The following is an 8,150-nucleotide window of genomic DNA, read 5'->3' as shown; positions in this document are numbered from 1 at the left end:
CATCCGTTTTTCTCCATCAGGTTAGGGTTTTTGTGCTAAGTTGATTTGAAAACAAATCAGATCTTGTGACAAAATCGATTACATTTTTGTAATCATCCTAAATATGTTTTTAAGAGAAAAAAATGTTTTTCCAACAACATATATTGATTACCTGATAGAAACATTGATTACTGTAAACTGAATGGTGGGCAATGATAATGGTAAGTACACGTAAATTGCATGTTGCTTCACCATTGTTCAAACTTCAGGGCTTGAACTTCCATTTCTTCGAACTGGTTGCAGTTAGTTATCTGAGCAGTGTGATTTTAGGTTTAAAGTCAGTTGAGACGGTGTTTTTAGGCACCAGCTTCCTTAGGATTGTTTTATACTCCATGTTTAACAATATTCAACACAGTGATTTATATCAAGGTGAGAAATTGTTGTTTTTTTAATGAGAGTGAAGTTATCTTACATTGAGTCTTTGTGTTTCTCACATTGTGTCAACTGCCAACCCTGGCAAAAGTTGCACATTCACAAAGTCAGATTTACTGTACACTGCATCTGTTTCATTTTCTCTCACTCAGCACATGAGAAACCACAGACTAAAAAAGAAAAAAAAAAGGGAAACGGCATCTCAGACATGATCAGATTATTGGTTGTTAGGCTGTGCTGACAAAAGTGACCGTTTATCACTGGTGGACATTTGCAGAAAAAGAGGCTGACTGACACAAGTGTCTTACTGAAGAGTGTAGAGTAGTCTGATGTGGACCGATGAGTCTAAATGTGACAAGGTGTCAAAAGAATCACAACCACCTTGTTAGTCATCTACTGTAGCAGCCAGGCAGGGCTCATAAATTAGTTTGGGGTGTTTAAAGTCATAGTGAATACTGTGTTTTTTAACCCTGAGGTGCAACATACAGTGAGTTAGCCATGGCAAAATGTCTAAATTTTTTCCCTTTTGGCTACATGTGCACATTAGGTACATCCACAGAGCATCTACTTTGATTTTTCTTCTTCAGCCATAGAATGAAGTAGCCACATCTTGAATCCAGGCCTAATTTAATAACTCATGCTGCATGCATCATAAAAACACAAATTTTCTGACACACAGTAACTGCGTGAGTATGGAAGGGAAGTTGGGTAAAAAGGAGAAATTAATCGTTTTATTTTAAGAGGTTCTTCTAAGCAGGAAGCTTGTCTGAACCATTCTGTGGCGATTGGGATGGATGGGTAATCAAATAAAAATGAGAAGAGGAGCAGGCATATTCCTTTACTGCAAACTAAAACTATATTTTTAATAACACTTCATTTATTTCTTATGTACAATTTAAAGTGATTAAAAATAGAGTATTATCTGAGTAAAACCTACTTTTCAGGAAAGAATTTATTTCCACATACCAACAAGGACTGAAGTTATATAGCTTATGTTTGGCTATTTATTATTTTAGTTATTATTTATGATTAGAATTCAATTCAATTCAATTCAATTCAATTCAATTTTATTTATATAGCGCCAAATCACAACAAACTGTCGCCTCAAGGCGCTTTGTATTGTGGGTAAAGACCCTACAATAATACAGAGAAAACCCAACAGTCAAAACGACCCCCTATGAGCAGCACTTGGCGACAGTGGAAAGGAAAAACTCCCTTTTAACAGGAAGAAACCTCCAGCAGAACCAGGCTCAGGGAGGGGCAGTCATCTGCCGCGACCGGTTGGGCTGAGGGGAGAGAAAGACATGCTGTGGATGAGAGCCAGAGATTAATATCAATTAATGATTAAATGCAGAGTGGAGTATAAACAAAGTAAATAAGGTGAATGAGAAACAGTGCATTATGTGAACCCCCCAGCAGACTAGGCCTATAGCAGCATAACTAAGGGATGGTTCAGGGTCACCTGATCCAGCCCTAACTATAAGCTTTATCATAAAGGAAAGTTTTAAGCCTAATCTTAAAAATAGAGAGGGTGTCTGTCTCCTGAATCCAAGCTGGAAGCTGGTTCCACAGAAGAGGCGCCTGAAAGCTGAAGGCTCTGCCTCCCATTCTACTCTTAAGTATCCTAGGAACCACAAGTAAGCCAGCAGTCTGAGAGCGAAGTGCTCTGTTGGGGTGATATGGTACTATGAGGTCTTTGAGATAAGATGGTGCCTGATTATTCAAGACCTTGTATGTGAGGAGAAGAATTTTAAATTCTATTCTAGATTTAACAGGGAGCCAATGAAGAGAAGCCAATATGGGAAAAATATGCTCTCTCTTTCTAGTCCCTGTCAGTACTCTAGCTGCAGCATTTTGGATCAGCTGAAGACTTTTCAGGGAGCTTTTAGGACAGCCTGATAATAATGAATTACAATAATCCAGCCTAGAAGTAATAAATGCATGAATGAGCTTTTCAGCATCACTCTGAGAAAGGATGTTTCTAATTTAGAAATATTGCGCAAATGCAAAAAAGCGGTCCTACATATTTGTTTATTATGTGCATTGAAGGACATATCCTGGTCAAAAATGACTCCAAGATTTCTCACAGTGTTACTGGAGGCCAAAGTAATGCCATCCAGAGTAAGTATCTGGTTAGACACCATGTTTCTAAGATTTGTGGGGCCAAGAACAAGAATTTCAGTTTTATCTGAATTTAGAAGCAGGAAATTAGAGGTCATCCAGGCCTTAATGTCTTTAAGACATTCCTGCAGTTTAACTAATTGATGTGTGTCATCTGGCTTCATTGATAGGTAAAGCTGAGTATCATCTGCATAACAATGAAAATTGATGCAGTGCTTTCTAATAATACTGCCTAAGGGAAGCATGTATAATGTAAATAAAATTGGTCCTAGCACAGAACCCTGTGGAACTCCATAATTAACCTTAGTGTGTGAAGAAGACTCCCCATTTACATGAACAAGAAGAATTTAATCTGGGAAACTGTTACTAGTGTTTATTGCAAAAGCCAAGTAGTTGAAGGACTGAATCAAAACAAAACCACCACAGTGCGGTGCGTCTTATGAAACAGAAAGTGTTGTCACTATTGTAACTCATCCCACGTAGGACTTTCTCTAAAGCAGTGTCTTGGCTTCGAGCTGTCAGCCTTCTGAATTTTTTGGTTTCAACTTCTTCTCCATCACCAGAATTAATACCTCACTCATCTGTCAAATAAAATTTTGTATTTTTTTGAGTAACAGCGACTGCAGGGTTCTCCAACCTTAGAATATAGAATGGGACTGATGCAAGCTCACTTGCTGGGACATGTTAATAGCCTGGCTGCAGCATTTTCTGTTACTTGGAGGCTCGAAACAAATGACACAAATGCATGGATAATTTTTTACAGTTCTGCCAAACAGACCACATGTCACAGTTTAGAAATGGTCCTTAAATGAGAAAAACAGGAATGAGAAAATATTTTATATCGGAGTTAAAACCCAGAGAGGAATCAAATATTACAACAAGATTTTAAACAGTAGCTTTAGTAGGTGAACAAAAGGAGGTAAGAGCATGACTGAGTTTCAGGAGAAGCTATGATCATGGTGACAGTTTTGTTTGCATTTAAGACAAGGTAATTGCAAAGTAAGAGATCCAATCACTAATCCAGGTTAAACAGTGCACTAAGGTGGATAGCCTAGCCAGCTGGTGAGGCTTCATCAGAATAAAACTGATAAAGAAACATCAGAAAACAATTGAATGATGCAATCCAAAAGTAGAATGTAGAAAGAAAGAATGTAAAAAGAAAATAGCAATGGACCCAGGACTGAACCTTGTGGAACCCCTCAGGTTAGAGAGACAGTGTTAGTGGAGAGCCCACTCTAATGCAGTCTAATGCCAGTCTAATGCAGAGCCAGAAATACTAGCCAAAACCTTAAGTCTTTTAAGTAAAATCTTATGGTCAAATGCACTGAGTGATAAAGCAAGTAGCTCTGAAATGTAGTCAAAGTATCAAGTAAAAAGTAGCTTTTCTTACTTGACCAGCTATTTTGTGCAAAGCTAACAGAACCTCATTATTATTACTGCTAATAAAATATATTAAGCAGCTTAAATTCTAAATCTAATGCATGTTCACAAGCAGAGAAAAAGAAAAGGAATTTAAAAAATAGCTCTATTTGCAATTGCCTACATTGTAGATGGGGTGCTGTGTGTCTGGTAAGGAGTAGATGCAGTACTGTCCCTTGAGCATCAGGGGGCACAGACTTTAGAATGGTTACTTAGCCCAGTGGTCCCCAACCTTTTTTGAGCCGCGGACCGGTTTAGTGTTAGAAAATATTTCCACGGACCGGCTTTTAAGGTGTGGCGAATAAATACGTCAAAATAAATGATACGACCATAACCAAGTGTGATATTTTCTACGTATAATAATAAAAAACGTGAATCCACTTTGTATTCGTATGCAACTCTATCAGCAGCGTTCTCGTAACATCCCGCCTCAACATTAATAACAGGCTCTCTGCCCACAGCGCTCCCTGGTCAGCTGTTAGAGCCATGGTAAAACATGCCTTCAAAATAAGATACACCGCAAAAACAAATACAGTAGAAATCACCTGAGTCGGATTCAAATGGCCCAGTGCAATGGCTTCTGCTTCATCTATGAATTTGCTTCTGCAAATTTTATAATCTGAAATTTTACTCGTAAGTGCAAGTTTGTAGCTTACACTTGCCACGATTGTCCCCGGTGAAATGAACTGATATAAACACTAAAACAATTTCCAGGCGTTGTTAGTGTGTGCGTAGTTGTGCATGAACGAGCCGATGCATGGAAGTGGGCGGACAGGAGCTGAGGAGGGTTTTAGCGCTAAACTCATCCAGTTTATGCGATCACATTTAACTGGAAATTTATTACAATGGGACCAGATTTTTCATCCGAGGTAGGTGAATATCCGACGGATTTATGTGATGATTTTATTGGAATTAATGTTAGAAAAAAATCAGGACCTGCAGATGCCATCCAACTAGAGCGAAAACCTGATTTGTGCGACTTCGACTTAGGTGATTTTTACTGTATACAGCGCATGAAAATTACAACTCACCATAACACTGAATCAGTGTAAGCCCCCTGAGCTTGTTTCTCTGATACTCATTTTTGCTGGCTTCTGGTTTGACTGGGTTCGGCCGATTTCACATGGAGCGTGGCTGCAGAGCCGCGGTGTCAAGCGCTGGAGAGTCAGTTTGATGGCTGGGTCTACCTCACTGCTATTCCCGGTGTTGATAAATAAAAATGGTAAATGGACTAGTTCTTACATAGCGCTTTTCTACTCTTGTTGAGCACTCAAAAATTTAAAGAAGCGTTATGTAGGTCAACCAACCGATTTCGTTAGACAGGCCTGAAGCTTCTGGGTTTAATTTTAGCGGTGACGTATCATGTGAGCAGAAACGTCTTGACACGTCAAGAGGAAGTCATGGAGGGAAGTAACGGAGCGAATCCGCCCATTTTTCAAAATAAAATATAGTTTAGGCGCAGATAATAATCAGAATCAGAATCAGAAGGTTTTATTGCCATATGGGTGAACAGGTTCACAGCATTAGGAAATTGCTGCGGTACTTCGTGCTTACAGAAAAAAAACAAATAAGTATAAAAACTATAAGACAATATACAAGTATACAAATTGCAAATATACAGAGATATTAGAGCTATAACTATAGCACAATATTACAAAATTACAAAATATACAGTGCAGAGACTAATTAAAAGATAAAAGAATGTAGACTATATTCCACTAATATGTACATCAGTGCAATCAGACAGGTGCATAGACATAGGGTCATCAGCGTTTGTGGAGGGTGGTGGTAACAGTCTTAGGGTAATTGTTCATGAGTCCAACAGCTGAGGGGAAGAAACTGTTCTTATGGCGGGAGGTTCTGGTCCGTATGGACCGTAGCCTCCTTCCTGAGGGGAGAGGGTCAAAAAGTCTGTGCCCAGGGTGAGAGTGGTCGGCTGTGATCCGACCTGCACGCCCCAGTGTCCTGGAGGTGTACAGGTCCTGGGGAGATGGGAGGTTACAGCCAATCACCTTCTCAGCAGAGTGCACAACGCGCTGTAGTCTCTGTTTGTCCCTAGTGGTGGCTCCAGCGTACCACACAGTGATGGAGGAGGTGAGGATGGACTCAATGATGGCAGTATAGAACTGCACTGTAAGTAAAACGGAAATAATTTAAGTTATTTATTCTTTATGTGCGGCCCGGTACCAAATGTCCCACGGCCCGGTACCGGTCCACGGCCCGGGGGTTGGGGACCTCTGACTTAGCCTATTTCATGCAGGCACCTGGGGCACAGGTACAGAGAATTAGAATGAGGAGGAAGTCACAGTTTTTTTTTTAAATGACTTCACTTGCCTCCAGTGGTCTTTTTAGTGGTTGGATTGCCACTACATTTACTTTGCCTCAACACCTACACGGGAAAATGAGAAAAGTGATATTTAGATGTGTGAACACTATGACTGGGTACTGGGGTGCAGTGTGGGGAAAAAAAATCTCTTAGAAATAGGTCACAGTAATTTCTTTGTCATGGTCCCTGGGTCATCGATCCAGAGTTTTGACTTTTTGTGTGTTTATGATTTATTTTGGTTTTGAGAAGAGATTGTGTTCTAGCTCTGCAGTGGGTAGAGTCTTTTATTAATTATATTATTTCATATTCACTGGTGCTTTTTGAGTTTGTGCCTTTAGTTTCTTTCTTGCTTATAGATAGCTTGAGGTTTATTAGTTCCCTGTTATGATTCCATTCTATTCTTCCAGTCTTGTATAAACATGGAAGTGCTTGTATGAATGTGACTGCATGGGTAAATGGTAAATGGACCAGTTCTTATATAGTGCTTTTCTACTCAGTATGAGCACTCAAAGCGCTTATACAACCTGTTTTGCATTCACCCATGCACTCCCATTCATACAAGCACTTCCATTTTTACTAAGCTAAGTGCTTTTAATTACCTAACATTCACACGCATTCATACTCCGACAGAACGGTCGGAGAGCAACTTGGGGTTAAGTATCTTGCCCAAGGATACATTGGCACGTAGCCCGGAGTAGCCAGGATTCGAACCGCTGACCTTCCGATCAGTAGGTGACCTGCTCTACCTACTGAGCTACAGCCACCCCACTACAAATGTAAACATGATGTGTAAGCGCTTTGAGTGCTCTGACTGAGTAGAAAAGCGCTATATAAGAGCTAGTCCATTTACCATTTACCATTTGTCTCTGTATTTGTTATGTCAAGTTTTCAATGTTTGAGTCCTTATCTTGGTGTTAATGCTTTTCTGTTTTATTTTGGGAACCTTTGTTTCTTGTGTTCAGTTTAACTTTCTCCAGTCTTGTTTCCCTGATGAGTTTCAGCTGTGTTCCCAGGTGTTTCCTCTCTGCCCCAGTTGCCCCTCTCTGTATTTATAATTGTTGTATTCCCCTTTGTCTTCATCACAGCATCTGTTTTCATTGCTCCAGTGTCTCACCCTAAACTTCTACATTACTGTGTGTCTCAGATGATTAGTGGCCCCTCTGCCTCCTTTAGCAGCAATGGTACTTTCAATAAATGTAGCCTGTTTGTAGCTTTGGAGGCCAGACTGAGTGAATTGGAGACCTGGCTCCACAGCCTGTAAAATCCTGAAGCTAACCAGGCCCCTGGAGCTGATACGGACCAAGGTAGCTGATCATTTCTTAATGACATTTAAATTTACTTTAATGGATTACACAACAGTAGGGAGTCAATTTTATCACAACAGAAGTCTTTCTGAAAGGGCTGTACTAGTTCAATTCCTCCATTATTATGGTCTTCAATGACATAGTCAGTAGTTTCACATCCTCACTGCATAACACTCTAGATACTGTGGCTCATGTGTGTTGAAGCTCAGTCAGCTCTATTTTTAAGTCTAGATTTAGTAATATTGAAGATCATCTGATTAGCAGACAGGAGTATGAACATGAATAAGATCAGACAAATACAGTGGTGCCAGCCCATATAAAATCTTAAAAACAATCAATAAAATTTTAAAATGAATCCTAAAATTGACAGGATGCCAATGAAGCGATGCTAAACCTGGAGTAAAATGCTCACGGTTTCTCATCCCTGTTAAAAGTCGAGCAGCAACATTTTGGACCAGTTGAAGCTGACGAAGTGACGACTGTGGTAAACTTGCATACAAAGAATTACAGTAATCCAGTCTTGTCATAATAAGAGCAGTTTTAACTGGTATAACTCACAAATGCACTGC

Source organism: Archocentrus centrarchus, chromosome 19 (genome assembly GCF_007364275.1).
Source record: "Archocentrus centrarchus isolate MPI-CPG fArcCen1 chromosome 19, fArcCen1, whole genome shotgun sequence".
NCBI lineage: Eukaryota > Metazoa > Chordata > Actinopteri > Cichliformes > Cichlidae > Archocentrus > Archocentrus centrarchus.
This window is presented reverse-complemented; position numbering follows the sequence as displayed.